General features: G+C 39.9%; 1 long non-coding RNA gene across 1 annotated transcript in view; it reads right to left on the bottom strand.

Moving 5' to 3' along the window:
- Window positions 1–706: 706 nt before the first annotated feature.
- Window positions 707–20,311, bottom strand: part of LOC128595942 (uncharacterized) — a 35,925-nt gene continuing 16,320 nt past the window's right edge. Inside the window, exons 2-4 of the long non-coding RNA XR_008383014.1 lie at window positions 14,750–14,866; window positions 2,619–2,804; window positions 707–1,754 (exon numbers count right to left, since the gene is read on the bottom strand). This is a non-coding gene — a long non-coding RNA (uncharacterized LOC128595942). The remainder of the gene's footprint in view (window positions 1,755–2,618; window positions 2,805–14,749; window positions 14,867–20,311) is intronic.

The following is a 20,311-nucleotide window of genomic DNA, read 5'->3' as shown; positions in this document are numbered from 1 at the left end:
GGTATCTGACTTTTAAAAATTTGAAAAGAAAGAAATCATTTATCTGGTATACACCAGCCAGATAAATGGTTGCCTCAGTGTTCTTAAATAAATAATATTAGAGAATTAAAAATAATTTGGATACTATAGTAGGAATTGGTCATTATTTGGGCCACCTGAACTTCTTCTCTATATTTAGAGTATTCCTACCAGGTAAATCTTGGTGGCAAGCAAAGGCTGCTTTCCATAATGGAAGCTGACGTCATATGTGGTCTACTCATTTTCTCTTCCTCCCTTGCAGTGAGAATGCAGGAATGTGACCTGGCTTTTCTTTTCTTTTTGTTGAGACAGTCTCGCTCTGTCACCCTGGGTAGAGTGCCAGGGAGTCATCACTCACAGACAACTCAAATTCTTGGTTCAAGCCATCCTCTTGCCTCAGCTTCCCTGAGTAGGTGGGACTACAGGTGCCCACCACAACGCTTGGCTAGTTTTTCTGTTTTTAATAGAGACAGGTCTTGCTCTTGGTCAGGCTGGTCTCAAACTCGAGCTCAAGTGATCCACCCACTGCGGTCTCCTAGTGTGCTAGGATTACAGGCGTGAGACACTGCCCCAGCGTGACGTAGGCTTTTCAACCAGACATCTGTGCTAGATCTTTGACTCAGACCTGGAGAGACAAGTAAGACAACACAGTTTGTCTCCTTCTCTTTATCTCTCCCTCCCTCTCTCTTTCCTAGTGGCAGTAGACGTTACCGAAAGCTTGAGTTCCCAGTGCATAAATGGCCAAAGAGCAAATCGTTTTGTCTGTCTTGTGCTTGATGTCTGCGGTGCTAGCTGCAGGATGACTGCTTTGTCATCCTTGGCCCAGCACTTTCCAGATTATAGCATGGAAGCCTCCAAATCCCTGGAAACCACTGAAGTCAACTCAGTCCTGGGAAAACCAACATAGTTGTAACACTAGCCAAGTTCCTCATCATATCAGTTCTGTGGCTGGTTTATCCCTTCTGCTCAGTTTCAGGCCTTTCAGCAATTCTGTTCGCTACCCAATAACTCTTTAAAAACATTTATAGAAGTATAACTGAATATCTGCTATGGTCTGAATATCTGTGTCCCACCAAAACTCTTTCTTTTTTTTTCTTTTTGGGACAGAATCTCAGTTTGTTGCCGTCGGTAGAGTGCTGCGGCATCATAACTCACGGCAACTTCAGACTTTTGAGCTCAAATGATTCTCTTGCCTCAGCTTCCCAAGTAGCTGGGACTATAGACATCCACTACAGTGCCCGGCTATTTTTAGAGATGGTGTCTCGCTCTTGCTTAGGCTGGTCTTGAACCCGTGAGCTGAAGCAATTCACCCGCCTCGGCCTCCCAGAGTGCTAGGATTATAGGCATGAGCCACTGAGCCTGGACCCCCTCAAACTCTTAGGTTGAAATCTAATCACCAATGTGAAGGTGTCAGGAGGTGGGGCCTTTAGTAAGGGTTAGGACATAAGGGCAAAGTCGTCATGACTGGGATTAGTGCCCTTATAAAAGAGGCCCCAGAGAGCTGCCTTGTTTCTTCTACCACTTAAGGACACAGTGATAAAGTGCCACCCATGACTCAAGCAATGGACCCTCACCAGGCACCAAATCTACTAGTCCCTTGATTTCAGACTTCCCAGACTCTGGAATTGTAAGACAAAATTCTGTTGTTCGTAAGGGCGGCTCCTGTGGCTCAAAGGAGTGATGTGCTGGCCCCATATGCTGGAGGTGGTGGGTTCAAACCCAGCCCTGGCCAAAACCTGCAAAAACAAAAAAACAAAAATTCTGTTGTTTGTAAGCTACCCAATCTATGGAATTTTGTTATATACAGCCCAAACAATCAAGACAGCATCCTTTTAGTAACTACTGTTCTGCTTATATCAGGAGGAGTTGGTCTTTATTATTCCTACTAAGGAGCTTGACTGAAACAGACATTTTTGTGTGTAAGCAGTTTGGGAACCTGTGCTTCACCAGTGATCCTAGGAATTATACCAGCTAAATTCAGTTCATATAATTATTTTTATTTTATTTTATTTATTTATTTTTTGAGACAGTTTTGCTTTGTAGCCCTCGGTAGAGTGCCGTGGTGTCACAGCTCACAGCAACCTCAAACTCCTGGGTTTAAGTGATTCTCTTGCCTCAGCCTCCCAAGTAGGCTGGGATGATAGGTACCCACCACAACACATGGCTATTTTTAGTGATGAGGGCTCTCTCTGGCTCAGGCCTGTCTCGAACCTGTGAGCTCAGGCAAACCACCCACCTTGGCCTCCCAAGTGCTGGGATTACAAGCGTGAGCTAACGTGCCCAGCCAGCTCATATAGTTATTACAGATACTTTCTGAGGTTAGCACACCTTTTAGTATTTTGAAAGGCTCTCAGAAAAGTATCAAATAATGATGCTCTTACTGTATTTTTGAGATTCTGAGGTATTTCTTGTAATTGAAACTATCATGAACCATTTTCCCCACAATGAGATAAACATTGACAGGATGTAAAATCATTTAAAAGTATAATTGCTGACAGAAAATATTTGATTTTCCCCATCCCATAACCCCTAAATGTCTGAATGCTTATTTCTCAAGATGAAGAATTTTTAAAGTCAGGGAAATAGAATGAAGCAGTCACCTAAAATATCTATTCGGCTATTCATCTTTGGAGCATGTATAAAAGTTCTTCATGTTTTTTCCTGATAGTTATGGCGTCCCTCCTGAAAACATCTACCTCTCATCCAGCTTCACGTTCTTAATATTCTTATATTTCTGCACTTTGATTTTCCATCCTTTGGAGAGGAAATTTTCAGTGAAGATAATTCTGCTTATAAAATGGTCATAAAAATGTTAGTACATAAATAACACATGTAATTAAAGAATAACAGAAAATACAACAAGACAAACAGAAAAAAGCATCCATAATTCTGCCACTGCTAACATTTTGATATTTGTTCTTGGAAACATTTATATCTGTAGCTATAGAATTTTTTATAATTTGGGGTCTAACTATCCATACTATTTCAGAACCTGTTTTATTACTGGTATTGTGAATTTCTTTCTAAATAGATAAAATGATTTTAAATGCGCACTTCACAGTGTACAGAAGTATCTTAATATGTCATCATCGAGTTTTTAGCTTTTATAAACAATACTGTCAAAAAATGTATATTTATCCTTGAACATTTTTCTGATTGCTTAAAAAAAATGTGTATTATAATTAGAATGTTTGTTTCAGAGGTGTGCTCATTTTTTAGGCTTTTATTATATTACATATTTTGACAAATTGCTGCCCAGAAGGGTTGTGCCTTTTATGTTCCTATCAGTCACCTGTGATGCTGTCTACTTCCACCCTCAAATTAGTAGTATTAGTTTATTAACACTAAACACTACTACTATTTTATTAACATTAAATACTACTACTCTTTTAAATCTTTATTAATTTGTTAGGTAAAAAGATATCTCATTGTTTTATTGATTGTAAACATTTTAATACACATATGCCTTTTGGCCTTCTATTTCTTCTTTTGTGAATTATCTCTGATCAGGTACCTTTTTTCTTTTTTTCTTTTTGAGACAGAGTCTCAAGCTGTCACCCTGGGTAGAATGCTGTGGCATCACAGCTCACAGCAACCTCAAATTCTTGGGCTTAAGGGATTCTCTTGCCTCAGCCTTCCAAGTAGTTGGGACTACAGGAACCACGCCACAATGCCTGGGTATTTTTTTGTTGTTGTTGTTACAGTTTTCATTGTTGTTTTAGCAGGCCCGGACCGGGTTCAAACCCGCCAGCTTCAGTGTATGTGGCTGGCACCCTACCCACTGAGCTGTGGGCACTGCCCCAGGTACCTATTTTTCTTGAATGTGGATATATGAGATTAACCACTTAATTCTGTCTTCATGCCTAGATGTTTGGTTTTTATAAATTATTTCCTCCCTGAAATAGCTTTTCAGCTGATTTCTGCCTTTTTAAAAAGTCCTCAGATTTTCAAAATTTATTTTCTTTTATCCCAGGAAGTACCATACTCAGATTGAACTACTTATTTTAAATATGGATTTTTTTTTTTTTTTTGAGACAGAGTCTCATTTTGTTGCCCTTAGTAGAGTGCCGTGGTGTCATAGATCACAGCAACCTCAAAATCTTGGGCGCAAGCAATCCTCTTGCCTCAGCCTTCTGAGTAGCTGGGACTATAGGTGCCTGCCACAAGGCCCAACTGTTTTTTTGAAACTGGGTCTCACTCTTGCTCAGCCTGGTCTGTAACTCCTGAGCTTGGGCAATCCACCTGCCTCAGATCCCAGAGTGCTAGGATTAAAGGCATGAGCTACCATGCCTGGCCTAAAGGTGGATTCTTGGAAATTTATACTGTGTATAAATAGTATAAACAAGAAGTAACCAAATATAATCTAATCAATCAGTTTTCTCTTTAGGCTAAAAATATTGTCTGCCTTTTAAAAAGGAAAAAAAAATTACATCTTTTGATTTTTTTCTTCTATTTAAAGAACATATAAACTATTAAATAGAATAATTACAATGCTTGTATTTGTCATAAGGTGAGAGTTTAGAGATGAGAGTTTAATCATTATCTCTGGGACAGTAGATGCTGCCTATTTCCTGCTTTGCCCTTATTTCCTGACCCTCACGTCTAATATTAGTTCAAAACGCGTCATCACCCACTTCGAAATCATACCTACTAGGTGTTGTTGGAGGCTGTTAATACCAATCACACCAGAGAGAAGAGAGAAACTCTTCAGGGAGTTCTTGTTGGCTTTCCTATCTTAGCTCTATTTTTAACTCTGCAATCAATGTTGATGACATTAGGCATTTTCTTTCCTTTCCTTGGCTCATTCCTCTCACACCTTGGAACCTGCTCCCAAGCTACACCCCATGCTCTGAGTGACCATATGCTCTCCATTTTTCAGGACAGTCCCAATTTCAGATATTCTGTCCTGTTGCCAAATCAGATGCCAGGCCATATGCTTTGTATTTCTTTGGGGAAATATACTTACCTTTGCTTCAGTTCCCTGAAGTTGGCTTATCAAGATTTCTATTGGTTTTGTTAGACAGTTTATTAAAAAATGTTAATCCAAAATGCAGCTCAGATGTCTTCTCCCCGGGAGGCATTCCTTCACAGCGTTCCTCCCTTTGATGCTATTCTCATCCATTAGGACTGACTTCCTTCGTTTATTTGGCAAAAATGAAGGCAAAAGGGATTGCTCCACATCTGCTATGGGTTTACCCACCTGCACTCTGGTGCTCAGGAAGGCGTTCTCTGCCCAATCAGAGGATACTGTTCAGTCCTGCCGCTGATGGTTTGAGTTGCAAACTGTAGTCTATATCCTCTTTCCCCCTCCTGGTAGGTTATAGATCTGAGTATCTTCAGGAGCGTATTTCCCTACCTTGCATGTTTTAGTCTAGAATGGATAGGAGTTTCAGGAGGGCTTTCCATTTTAGGTCCAGTTGCATAGTTTAGAGCAGGGATATCCCAACTTTTTTTTTTCCTGCCTCCCTTTGGAAGAATAAGAGTTGTCTGGGGCCATACAGTAAAGGCACAAATGCTAATGAAAGCTAATTACTAAAAAAAGGTCTGTGCATACTTTTTGTGACATCCAACGCCATACATAACCAAAAGAGTCCTCACAAAATCTGCATGAGGCTGGCAGCAGATTGGACATCCCTGGTTTAAAATATAGAGGAGAGCTTTGGTATTCTAAGGATCTGGGAGATATTTACTGGATCAGGCACATGTATATCAATTGACTTCCCAAGGACAAACATCAATTTTAAAAGCAGTATCCCTAAGAAGGAAAAGAAACATTTTCTTAACTATTCTATATACTGGCCGGGCATGGTGGCTCATGCCTGTAACCCTATCACTCTGGGAGGCCAAGACAGGTGAATTGCTTGAGCTCAGGAGTTTGAAACAAGTCTGAGTAAGTGTGAGACTCTGCCTCTAAAAAAAATAGCCGAGTGGGCTTGGTGCCTGAGCTTAGCGGCTAGGGTGCCAGCCACATACACCAGGGCTGGTGGGTTTGAACCTGGCCCAGGCCTGCCAAACAACAATAACAACTACAACTACAACAACAAAACAAAAATAGCTGGGGCAGAGAGAGCAAGATGGCGGCCGAGTAACAGCTTCCCTGCATCTGGGCATCATGAGTCTGGGAAGACAAGACTCCAGGCATCTCTGGCTGGTGGGATCTGCCTATAATCATTCCTTTGAGGATACAGGGAATCAGCGAGAGACTTTTGGACCCCAAGAGGAGGACAAAAACAGTGGAAAGCTGGCAAGTGGTTGCGTGTGTTCAATCAGCCTAATCTTGCCGACAGCTATAAGTACAGTAGCAGCGAGACTGCAAACTGGAAAGGCCTTACCTGTGAACTGTTTTGGTGTTTTTGGACTTGGCACTCAGTTGAACTGCCTTGGAGAGAGCTTGAGCAGGAGTGCGGAGAACTTTGGGCGTTGTCTATGGCCCCAGACTGAGCCGCTGAGCCGAATGGAGCTAATAGTGTTTGGCTATGGGCCACAGGGAGCCACTGGGAGAGAACTGCCCCAGCAAGATCTGCCCTCAGGGTTGCAGAGCAAGGATTGGGCGGGAGCTAGTAACCTAGTGACTGAGCAGCCTTACAGCCCTAACCCTCAGGGGCAGAGTGAGACCTGTTTTGGCACACTGGGTAAGTGGATAGCCACTTCAGCAGTGATTCCAGTCATAAGCACTTTCCTGGGAAAGCTTCTGCTTAGCAAGTTTAGAAGTTTAAAGTGCCCTTTAAGAGGGCTGAAGAGAGATTTAGGGTGTCTACCGTGTGGGGTTTGAGAAATCAGCGGAAGCCTCCATTCATATCAGCATTGTGATTAACATCTCATACCCCAGAAGACCACCTGTTGTCCAGACAATATTCAACAAGATATATATACTGCTTTGTTTTTGGTTGTTTTTTTCTTTTTGTTCATTTGTTTTTTGTTTATATTGATGTTGTTGTTGTTGTTTTGTTTTTTAATTTCAACCTTTTCCGTACAGATATTTTCTTTCTCAATTTTTCTAGTTTAAATACAATTTCCCATTGCTGCCTTTTTCAATAACTAGAACTTCATTTTTGCTAGGGTTTCTACCTCTATTATTTGGTTTTTCACCCAATTTTATCCTGTAAAGTTTTCTGTTTGCTTGTTTTGGTTTGATTTATAGCATTTTTGTCTTTTCTTTCTACTTGGTGGAGGTGGGGTACTGTGTCTGATCAGGTTAGCAAAGAGCTGCTGACCTCAAGGGAACCACCCAACCGGACACCCCCAGAGGTTGGGTTTTTTTAAGATTGTGTCAAAGTACCCTACTGTACACCTATATTGCTCTGTCCCCCTCTTTCTGTGCCTCTCTTCTTTTTGTCAATATTCCTTTTACCCACCCCCTCTCCTTTCTCTATTTTCTTTTCGTTCTTTCCTTCTTTCTTTCATCCCTTCTTGCTCTTCAACCTTCTCATCCTTCTGGTCCTATATCAAAAGGACTCATCAAAACGTTAGTCCACAGCCATGGGAACTTAAAGAGCAAGAGGAAGTGAAAGGAAAATTAGGGCAAGGAAACAGATAAATCACTAATGAGGAAGAATCAGCAGAAATCTCCAGGCAACATGAAGAACCAGTCCAGAACAACCCCTCCAAGGGACCATGAGGTAGCTACTGCAGAGGATTCCACCTATAAAGAAATGTTAGGAATGACAGAAAGGGAATTTAGAATACACATGATGAAAACAATGAAGGAAATGATGGAAACAATGAAGGAAACTGCTAATAAAGTGGAAAATAACCAAAAGGAAATCCAAAAACAGAATCAAATAAGAGATGAACGATATGAAGAATATAGAAAGGATATAGCAGAGCTGAGGGAACTGAAGCAGTCAAATAGGGAACTTAAAGATGCAATGGAAAGTATCAGCAACAGGTTAGACCATGCAGAAGAAAGAATTTCAGAGGTAGAAGACAAAGTTCTTGAGATAACTCAGATAGTAAAAGAGGCAGAAAAGAGGAGAGAGAAAACAGAACGTTCACTGTCAGAATTATGGGACTTTATGAAGTGTCCCAACATACGAGTTATAGGAATCCCAAAGGGGAAGAAGAATGCCCCAGAGGAATGGAAGCCATACTAGAGAATATTATAAAAGAAAATTTCCCAAATATCACCAAAGATTCTGACACACTGCTTTCAGAGGGATATCGGACCCCAGGTCGCCTCAACTCTAACCGAGCTTCTCCAAGACACATTGTGATGAACCTGTCCAAAGTCAAGACAAAAGAAAAGATTCTGCAAGCTGCCAGGAGTAAGTGCCAGTTGACCTACAGGGGCAAATCCATCAGATTGACCGCAGACTTCTCTAATGAAACTTTCCAAGCAAGAAGACAATGGTCATCTACCTTTAATCTACTTAAACAGAACAATTTCCAGCCCAGAATTCTGTACCCTGCTAAGCTAACCTTTAAAATTGACAGAGAAATCAAATCATTTACGGATATACAAACATTGAGGAAATTCGCCACAACAAGACCAGCTCTACAGGAAATACTTCAACCTGTTCTACACACTGACCACAATAGATCAGCAGCAAAGTAAGAACTCAGAAATTAAAGGACAGAACCTAACCTCCACACTGATGCAAAAGATAAAACTAAGCAATGGACTCTCACCAAATAAGACGAATAGAATACTACCACACTTATCAATTATCTCAATAAATGTTAATGGCTTGAATTTCCCACTGAAGAGACATAGATTGGCTGACTGGATTAAAAACACAAGCCATCCATTTGCTGTCTGCAAGAAACACACCTGGCTTCAAAAGACAAATTACAACTCTGAGTCAAGGGTTGGAAGACAATTTTTCAGGCAAATGGCATTCAGAAGAAAAGAGGAGTTGTGATCTTATTTTCAGATTCATGTGGATTTAAAGCAACTGAAGTCAAAAAAGACAAAGATGGTCACTTTATATTGGTCAAGGGAAAAATACAACAAGAAGACATTTCAATTCTAAATATTTATGCACCCAATTTAAATGCTCCCAGATTCTTGAAACAGACCTTACTCAGTCTGAGCAATATGATATCTGATAATACCATCATAACAGGGGACTTTAACACTCCTCTTACAGAGCTGGACAGATCCTCTGAACAGAAATTAAACAAAGATATAAGAGATTTAAATGAGACCCTAGAACAACTATGCTTGATAGATCCATATAGAACACTCCATCCCAAAGATAAAGAATATACATTCTTCTCATCACCCCATGGAACATTCTCCAAAATTGATCATATCCTGGAACACAAAACAATTATCAACAGAATCAAAAGAATTGAAATTTTACCTTGTATCTTCTCAGACCATAAGGCACTAAAGGTGGAACTCAACTCTAACAAAAACGTTCGACCCCACACAAAGGCATAGAAATTAAACAGCCTTCTGTTGAATAACAGATGGGAGCAGGAAGAAATAAAACAGGAAATCATTAACTTCCTTGAGCATAACAACAATGAAGACATAAGCTACCAAAACCTGCGGGATACTGCAAAAGCAGTTTTGAGAGGAAAATTCATTGCTTTAGATGCCTACATTCGAAAAACAGAAAGAGAACGCATCAACAAACTCACAAGCCATCTTATGGAATTGAAAACAGAAGAACAATCTAAGCCTAAATTCAGTAGAAGAAACGAAATATCCAAAATCAAATCAGAGTAGGGCGCATGTGGCTCATACAGGTGGGGTGTCAGCCCCATATGCCAGAGGTGGTGGGTTCAAACCCAGCCCCAGCCAAAAACCACACACACACAAAAAAAATAAATAAATAAATGTTCAATAAGAAAAGAGATGTTTAAAAAAAAATGAAATTGAAAACAAAAGAATCATTCAGAAAATTAATGAAACAAGGAGTTGGTTTTTTGAAAAAATAAATAAAATAGATAAACCATTGGCGAGACTAACGAGAAATAGAAAAGGAAAATCTCTCGTAACCTCAATCAGAAATGATAAAGGGGAAATAACAACTGATCCCACAGAGATACAAGAGATCATCTCTGAATACTACCAGAAACTCTATGCCCAGAAATTTGACAATGTGAAAGAAATGGATCAATATTTGGAATCACACCCTCTCCCTAGACTCAGCCAGGAAGAAATAGAGCTCCTGAACAGACCAATTTCAAGCACTGAGATCAAAGAAACAATAAAAAAGCTTCCAACCAAAAAATGCCTTGGTCCAGATGGCTTCACACCAGAATTCTATCAAACCTTCAAGGAAGAGCTTATTCCTGTACTGCAGAAATTATTCCAAAAAGCTGAGGAGAAAGGAATCTTCCCCAACACATTCTATGAAGCAAACATCACCCTGATACCAAAACCAGGAAAAGATCCAACCAAAGAGAAGAATTTCAGACCAATCTCACTCATGAATATAGAGGCAAAAATTCTCAACAAAATCCTAGGCAATAGATTAGAGCTTATCATCAAAAAAGTCATACATCATGATCAAGTAGGTTTCATCCCAGGGATGCAAGGCTGGTTTAACATACGCGCAAGTCCATAAACGTTATCCTCCGTATTAACAGAGGCAAAAATAAAGATCATATGATCCTCTCAATAGATGCAGAAAAAGCTTTTGATAAAATCCAGCATCCTTTTCTAATTAGAACACTGAAGAGTATAGGCATAGGTGGCACATTTCTTTTTTTTTTTTTTTTGGTGGGTTTTGGCCGGGGCTGGGTTTGAACCTGCCACCTTCGGCATATGGGACCGGCGCCCTACCACTTTGAGCCACAGGTGCCGCCCAACAAAAAATGAGGTGGCACATTTCTAAAACTGATTGAAGCTGTCTATGACAAACCCACAGCTAATATTTTACTGAATGGAGTAAAACTGAAAGCTTTTCCTCTTAGAACTGGAACCAGACAAGCTGTCATCTTTACTGTTCAACATAGTGCTGGAAGTTCTAGCCAATACAATTAGGCAAGACAAGGAAATAAAGAGAATCCAAATGGGAGCAGAGGAGGTCAAACTCTCCTTCTTTGCTGACGACATGATCTTATACTTAGAGAATCCCAAAGACTCAACCACAAGACTCCTAGAAGTCATCAAAAAATACAGTAACGTTTCAGGATATAAAATCAATGTCCACAAGTCAGTAGCCTTTGTATACGCCAATAACAGTGAAGATGAGGGGCTAATTAAGGACACAACTCCCTTCACCATAGTTTCAAAGAAAATGAAATATCTAGGAATATACCTAACGAAGGAGGTGAAGGACCTCTATAAAGAAAATTATGAAATCCTCAGAAAGGAAATAGCAGAGAATTTTAACAAATGGAAGAACACACCATGCTCATGGATGGGAAGACTCAACATTGTTAAAATGTCTATACTTCCCAAAGCAATCTACCTATTCAATGCCATTCCTATCAAATACCAACATCGTACTTTCAAGATTTGGAAAAAATGATTCTACGTTTTGTATGGAACCAGAAAAAACCCCGTATAGCTAAGGCAGTTCTTAGTAATAAAAATAAAGCTGGGGGCATCAGCATACCAGATTTTAGTCTGTACTACAAAGCCATAGTGCTCAAGACAGCATGGTACTGGGACAAAAATAGAGACATAGACACTTGGAATCGAATTGAAAACCAAGAAATGAAACTAACATCTTACAACCACCTAATCTTCAATAAATCAAACAAGAAAATACCTTGGGAGAAAGACTCCCTATTCAATAAATGGTGTTGGGAGAACTGGATGTCTACATGTAAAAGACTGAAACTGGACCCACACCTTTCCCCACTCACAAAAATGGATTCAAGATGGATAAAGAACTTAAATTTAAGGCATGAAACAATAAAAATCCTCAAAGAAAGCATAGGAAAAACACTGGAAGATATTGGCCTGGGGAATGACTTCATGAAGAAGACTGCCATGGTAATTGCAGCAACAAAAATAAACAAATGGGACTTAATTAAACTGAAAAGCTTCTGTACAGCTAAGGAGACAACAACCAAAGCAAATAGACAACCTACACAATGGGAAAGGCTATTTGCATATTTTCAATCAGACAAAAGCTTGATAACTAGGATCTATAGAGAACTCAAATTAATCCACATGAAAAAAGACAACAATCCCATATATCAATGGGCAAGAGACATGAATAGAACCTTCTCTAAAGAAGACAGACAAATGGCTAACAAACATATGAAAAAATGTTCATCATCCCTATATATTAGAGAAATGCAAATCAAAACCACCCTGAGATACCATCTAACCCCAGTGAGAATGGTCCACATCACAAAATCTCAAAACTGCAGATGCTGGCATGGATGTGGAGAGAAGAGAACACTTTTACACTGCTGGTGGGACTGCAAACTAGTACAACCTTTCTGGAAGGAAGTATGGAGAAACCTCAAAGAACTCAAGTTAGAAAGAAAAAAATCCTGTTATCATAAGGACACTTGTACTAGACTGTTTACTGAAGCTCAATTTACAATTGCCAAAATGTGGAAACAGCCTAAATGCCCACCAACCCAGGAATGGATTAACAAGCTGTGGTATATGTATACCATGGAATACTATTCAGCCATTAAAAAAAATGGAGACTTTACATCCTTCGTATTAACCTGGATGGAAGTGGAAGACATTATTCTTAGTAAAGCACCACAAGAATGGAGAAGCATGAATCCTATGTACTCAATTTTGATATGAGGACAATTAATGACAATTAAGGTCGGGGGTGGGGGAAGGAAAAGCAGAGAGAGGGAAGGAGGGAAGGGGCGGGGCCTTGGTGTGTGCCACGCCTTCTGGGAGCAAGACATGATTGCAAGAGGGACTTTACCTAACAAATGCAATCAGTGTAACCTGGCTTATTGTACCCTCAATGAATCCCCAACAACAACAACAACAACAACAACAAAAATAGCTGGTTGTTGTGGGGGTGCCTATAGTCCCAGCTACTTGGAAGGCTAAGGCAAGAGAATTGCTTAAGCCCAAGACTTGGAGGTTGCTGTGAGCTGTGATGCTAGGGAACTCTACCCAGGATGACATAGTGAGACTCTGTCTCAAAAAAAAAAAAAAAAAAAAGCCTGGTGTTGTGGCAGGCACATGTAATCCTAGCTACTTAGGTGGCTGAAGCAAGAGGATCACTTGAGCCCAGGAGTTCGAGGTTGCTGTGAGCTATGATGTCGTAGCACTCTGTCCAGGGTGACAGAGCAAGACTCTGTCTTAAACAAGATACAAACAACAACAATAAAATCGTATTCTATATATTATAACATAGCCCTAGTAGCCAATGGAGTTAGAGCTTTACATTATAATGAAGAACAGCATGAGGTCTTTTATCTTTCCCCTCTTCTATTCTGCTTTTAAATAAGGAGCTTCCCCCTAACCAGAAATGAGAAAATGGACCAATTGCTGAGCCTAATTTCTTCAAAATGAATAAAAATTTGATATAAATTGTGGCCCTTCTCTGAAGAAAAAGATATACCTAGCCAACATACAGAGAATTTTACATAGTTTCAGGGTATCCATAACCCTCTCTAGAAGATTGCTACATTTTAGGATGATTCCTTACATATTCATATTTGTGCTAGTCATTGGAAAAGCAGACATTAATCAAAGAATCACCAAACAAATGTAAAATTACTGTTGTAATTTTAGACCAATAATAGGTTGAGTTGCTTTCCCTGTTTTTTTTTTGTTTTCAGATGCACATTGGAAGAATTGTCTTGGGCCGGGTGGCGCCTGTGGCTCAAGGGGTAGGGCGCCGGTCCCATATGCCGGAGGTGGTGGGTTCAAACCCAGCCCCTGCCAAAAACCAAAAAAAAAAAAAAAAAAAAGAATTGTCTTGGGCCACACATTAAATACACAAGCACTAATGAAAGCTGATGGGCAAAATAAGTCTGTGCATCATTTTTGCAGTATATGACACCACAGATAACCAAAACAGGCCTCAAATAATCCACACATGGCCCATGGGCCAGAGGCTGGACACTCCTGGGAGAAGTCCCAGAAAGTTGCTCTGGTGAAATGACAATTGAGATAGAGTGAACTGGAAGAATAGAGAGAGTCCAGAAAGGAAACAGCATATTCAAAGCCCTTTGGCTAGAAGGAGTAGGCATACTTAGGGAATGAAGGCCAATGTGGCTAACGTACATAAATGAGAGAGAGACCTAGTAAACCTGATGCTAGAGAGAGAACTGGCTCAGGTTAGAAAGAGTATTGTAGAATTTGGTCTTAATTCTACAGCATTGGGAACTCTCCTTGGTAGAAGGTTGATATCTGGTTGTAGCTTTGAATAGAACACTCTGGCTATCATGTGGATAATGAATTACAGGGAAGCAAGAGTGGATGAAATCAGTTAGGATACTATGACTCCAATCCAGGTATGAGAGAATGATAACTGAAAGATGGCAGTGGAGGAAAAGAGAAATGTCTGGGTTCAAGGAATGGTGAAAAAGTAAATTTATAGAACTTAGAGATGAACTGAAAACTGAGAGAACAGGTAAGAAAGAGAGGAAAATTTCAAGAATACTATTGAGATTTTGGGCTTCCATAACAGGTCAAATAGTGATGTCATTCAGAGAGATGGAACTGCTAACAGAGGACCAAGTTTTGGTGGGGAAGATCCTAGGTTCATTTTGCACCTGTTGAATTTGAGATGTCTTTAATTCTTTCAACTGAAGGGTGTATCAGTTTGCTAGGGCTTCCATAACGAAATACCACAGACTAGGTTACTTAGACTGCAGACATTTATTTTCTCACCATTCTAGAGGCCAGAAGTCCAAGATCAATGTACCAACAGGGTTGATTTCTGGTGAGGTTTCTCTTCCAGGCTTGCAGATGGCTCCGTTCTCCTTGTATCTTCATATGGGCTTTTTTCTGTGCGCAGATGGAGCGAGAGAGAGAGAGAGAGAGAGAGAGAGGGAGAAAACACTGTGGTATCTCTTCTTATTATAAAAATACCAGCACTATTGGATTAGGGACCCACCCATAAGACCTCATTTAAGCTCAGTTACCTCCATAAAGGCCCTATTTCCAAATATTGGGGGGGGGGATTAGGACTTCAACATATGAATTTGGCAGTGGGGGTGGCACAATTCAGTCCACAATGAAGTGTGGACTATCTATTACAAGATAGGTAAAATCATGAACATTTAAGTCTAAGGGAACTGGATTTAAAAACATGTCCACCACAACCCAAAATGTTCATCAACAGGTGCATGGATAAATACAGTTGACCCTTGAAAAACAGAGGTTTGAACTACCCAAGTCTACTTATATGTGGATTTTTTTTCAACTGAAGGTGAGTTGAAAATACTTTATTCAAGGGATGACAATACTGGGTATATGGAGGGCAGACTTTTCATATGGAGGGGTTCCTCAGGGCTGAATGCAGGACATGAGTATGCTTGGATTTTGGTATGGTGGAGTCCTGGAACCAATCCTCTGCTCATAGCTCACAGCAATCTCAAATTCCTGGGCTTAAGCAATTCTCCTGCCTTAGCCTCCCAAGTAGGTTGGACTATAGGTATGTGCCATCACACCTGGCTAATTTTCAAATTTTATTTTGTAGAGACAGGGTCTTGCTATATTGCCCAGGCTGATCTTGAATTCCTGGGCTCAAGTGATCTTCCCACCTCGGCTTCTCAAAGTGCTGGGATTATAGGCATGAGCCACTGTGCCTGGACTGTATATTTATCTTAAAGGCAGTAAAACCATCACCTCTACAACTGTGATTTTAAAAGCAAACAAAAACAAAAAATCTTTGTTATCTTCATTTCCATGAAATTCAGGACTGATATTAGAATTCTCATTTCTTTCCTGGTGACCATTGAATACCAGCTGATCATTCTTTCCTTTCTGCTTGATACCATTATCCTCATTTACTTCCTATACAGCACACTTTCCTGATTTCCCATCTACTTCCTCAGCTACTCATCCTCAGTCTCCTTTGACAGTGTATTCTCATCTCTTCCGCCTCTAAATATTCAAGTGACTAGGGCTCTGCCCTTGGCCCTTTTCTCTTCTCCATCTCTGTTCCCTCTTTTGGTAATCTCATTCAGTTTCCTGACTTCAAAACCTTTCCTACTACTGGCAGTTGCAAATTTGTATCTCTGGCTTAGACCTCTCTCTCCAGTACTACACTCATCAATCCAACGCCATAGCTCTAATTGCCTATTTGGTATTTATATTTGGATATTTAATAGGCATCTAAAACTTTACACATTCAAAATTTAACTCTAGATTCTGCCCCCTTTCCACTTTAAACTTGCTCCTCCTAAAATTTCCCCCTTCTCAGTGTATGACAAATCCACCTTTCTAGTTCCCTCCACTTTAGAAGAAAAACCTAAAATTTAGAGAGCAAGTCTCCTGGGGTATTTCCCAGTGTTCTTCCCCATATTACATATGGCAACCAGGAGTGAAGGGTAGCAGAATTGGCACAGTAATTCCCAGAAGTTGGCAGTACAAGTTTGAGACTATTCACGATCTCCTGCCTCTTCAACAAACCCCCCCTGGCCTAGATTGTTTTTCCTTCTTTTCATTCTAGGTGATAAGAAAAATAATATAATAAACTGATTAGTTTTAGGGTGATACATTTTAACAAGATTTATGCCTTTAAAAACCTCTCTCTCTACTATGAGTTTCCTCTGTTGGCATCTTATAACAAGCTCCTTTTCCTTGCTGAATTATTCCAAAATAACAATATATATATTTAACAGAAACCTTCAGTGTTTTAAAATCCAAAACAGTAAACATTGTCCTCCATAGCATGACTAGTGGGGAATACGTTATTGAGCAAGATAGTCTTTTGGTGTCAGTTAAAAATATCATTTTATTGTACTTCTCACAAATTCTCCCTCTCCCCACAGGCTAATTCTGCTTCAGAAAGTACTATTTTAATATTTTTCTGTTTTTTTTCCTTCAGAAGAGTTTCATATTCAAACAGCCCAATTTTTTCCCCAGAAAAGTATTCTTTTTCCCTGCCCCAAGACAGGTCTCACTCTATCACCCAGAGTACAGTAGTATCATTATAAACTCACTGCAACCTCAAACTCCTAGGCTGAAGCCTCTTGAGTAGCTGAAACTACAGGAATCCACCACCATACTCAGCTATTTTGTTTTCTATTTTTTGGTAGAGATGGGCGTCTTGTTCTTGTTCAGAGCTGGTCTTGAACTCCTCACCTCAAGCTGTCCTCCTACCTCCTGGAGCACTGAAATTGTAGGTGTGAGCCACTGCACCAGGCCTAGAAAGGCCTGAATGAAGTATTCTCTCCTTTTTCATACATTTATTCAGCATCTGAAGAATTACCCAAAGGAGGAATGAATCTGTATGAGATGGCTCATATTTCAGAAAGTTTCAAAATTATTTTCACATCGACTTCCTCATTTGGTTCTACTATTACACATCCTAACACTCCTTCTATTACTATTCTCTCTTAATTCTATTATTACTATTATTGTTGTACCATTACCAGAACTGTTTCTTATCCCTGCTACAAGCTGGTACCACTCACCCTCACTATTTGTATAGCTTCCTTACAGATTTCTCTGAATTGCTGCTCTTTGTTCTAATCCATCATGCTTTCTACTATTAAAAAGAAGAACCCAAAACTGATTTATCAAATCTGGACTATTTGACCTTCCCTTCATCATTTGCTATAAATAACAACTTTACAATTTTCAAGGAGTTTTCTTATTTATTTCTTAATTCTTCTGATAGCCCTGTAAAGTATCACTAATAGCACTTTACAGATGATGCAAAAACATACAGCAAGAGAGTAAGCATCACCAAAGAAACTTAACAAAGGTAATGTGTGTTAGAACTGAGATTCAAACCCAGGTTTTCTTATTCCAGCTTAAGTATTTTTTTTTTTTTTAAACAGAGATGCTCTTTTAGAATCCCTCTGCCTACTTTAGTTCTTTACAAACTACATATTATCCTCAGCCCCTCCTGTGGAATATGACTACTTTCCGTCTTAGTACCACATTCCACATACTCCCTAGAAATAGCTGATTGGATCAAGTATAGATATTTGAGAAAAACTGAGTCAATAAAATTCCCCCTTGCAAGAAGTTGGAAATGGATCACAGAAACTGACAAGTTCTTTGCAACGAAGGCTAGGGGCTAATGTAGGCTTTTCTTCCTGTGTGCACATGTTGGTTTCTACTTCTTCTTTGTTTTTTTTTTTTTGGTAGAGACACAGTCTCACTGTACCGCCCTCGGGTAGAGTGCCGTGGCGTCACACGGCTCACAGCAACCTCTAACTCTTGGGCTTACGCGATTCTCTTGCCTCAGCCTCCCGAGCAGCTGGGACTACAGGCGCCCGCCACAACGCCCGGCTATTTTTTTGTTGCAGTTTGGCTGTGGCTGGGTTTGAACCCGCCACCCTTGGCATATGGGGCCGGCGCCCTACTCACTGAGCCACAGCGCCGCCCCTGGTTTCTACTTCTTTTTTTTTTTTTTTTGTAGAGACAGAGTCTCACTTTATGGCCCTCGGTAGAGTGCCGTGGCCTCACACAGCTCACAGCAACCTCCAACTCCTGGGCTTAAGCGATTCTCTTGCCTCAGCCTCCTGAGTAGCTGGGACTACAGGCGCCCGCCACAACACCCGGCTATTTTTTGGTTGCAGTTTGGCTGGGGCCGGGTTTGAACCCACCACCCTTGGTATATGGGGCCGGCGCCTTACCGACTGAGCCACAGGCGCCACCCTGGTTTCTACTTCTTGAAGGAGCCAAACTGACCCACCAGGGTGGTGAGAGAGAAAAGAAACAGACAACGAAAAACAAAAACGAGAGATAATTGTTTCCGGAAAGAAGGAAAGATAAACCGTGGTTCTTAACTTTCCATTCACTAATTCCACATGCTTTTGGGGCCCACATATACTTCCAACCCATCCTTCAATCTGAGATATTCTCATTTTTAAAAATTCCTATTTTATCTGAACTTGATTGAGTAGTTTTTTTGTTCTTTCTGTCAAATTATTTCTAAGACATGTTACTCTTTTCATTCATTTTTTTCCTTAATTACCTCCAATATCTTTGTTCATGTTCTGCCTAGAATGCTTTCTTAACCTATTCTTTACCTTTCAAAATTCTTCTATCCTTCAAGTCCCGGTTCAAATACCATGTCTTCTTTAATGCATTCTGTGTTTATTCCACGTGGGATGAGCAATCATTCTGTATAACTATAGCATTCAATTGGTATCAACAATATAACACACATCACGTTGCTTTATAGAATTAATTATGGTGCACATCTCATCTGGCCTACTATTGAGAAAACCTCTTGAGAGTAGAAAACTTAGCATATTAATTTTTATGTTCCCCGACTAAGCCAACATATGCCAGTTGTTCAAGTAATTGTGAGTGAAAGAGTGAGCACATGAAGGCCTTGGTCTACCCAGTTCTAAAAGGGAATGAAGCATAAGGACCTCTAAGTGGAGCCATATATAGCTAGTTTCATACAGTCGGTACTAAAGTATTCACCTATTGGTTTAGTCATACTATCTGTACTGAGATAATAAAATTACTGAACTAACAGTTATCTAAGCTATTGATACTTCAGGGCAATTAGAGGAGTGAGGTAGGTTGACATATTTAAGTTAATAGCCCCTTGCTCTAAAAGGAAAAATTTAGCCTAGTATTTCTTTCTTTTTTTTTTTTTTGAGACAGAGTCTCACTATGTCACCCTTGGTAGAGTGCTGTGGCATCACAGCTCACAGCAACCTCAAACTCTTGGGCTTAAGCAATTCTCTTGCCTCAGCTTCTCAAGTAGCTGGGATTACAGACGCCCACCACAACACCCAGCTATTTTTTGTTGCAGTTGTCATTGTTGTTTAGCAGGCCTGGGCAGGGTTCAAACCCACCAGCCTCAGTGTATGTGGCCGGTGCCCTAACCACTGAGCTACGGGTGCCAAGCCTAGTCTCTAGTATTTCTTAAACTGCATTCAATTTAAAGATAACAAACAGTTGTCATTTATTACACAGTCATTAGATGTACAATGGTGATATTGATGACAATAATAACATTGAATTTTAAATTTATTTAGTCATTCCTGGCCACATAAACTATATTATCTCTAAATTTGATTGGCAATTACAATGAAGAAGATAATACATATATATTTAAATATATACACACATATATATTTAAATATATGTACACACATATATATTTAAATATATGTACATACATATACATGTATCATTATGGTGAAACTACTTTATAATTTTTATTAAAATGCATTTGAAACATCATATGGTTAATAGTTCATAAAATCTTTTATGAGATGTTTTGTACTATTAGCAGTCACAGAGCTCACA

The sequence above is a fragment of the Nycticebus coucang genome, chromosome 10 (genome assembly GCF_027406575.1).
Source record: "Nycticebus coucang isolate mNycCou1 chromosome 10, mNycCou1.pri, whole genome shotgun sequence".
NCBI classification, from domain to species: domain Eukaryota; kingdom Metazoa; phylum Chordata; class Mammalia; order Primates; family Lorisidae; genus Nycticebus; species Nycticebus coucang.
Note: the sequence above shows the minus strand (reverse complement) of the source record. Positions and strands in the feature narration are given on the sequence as shown.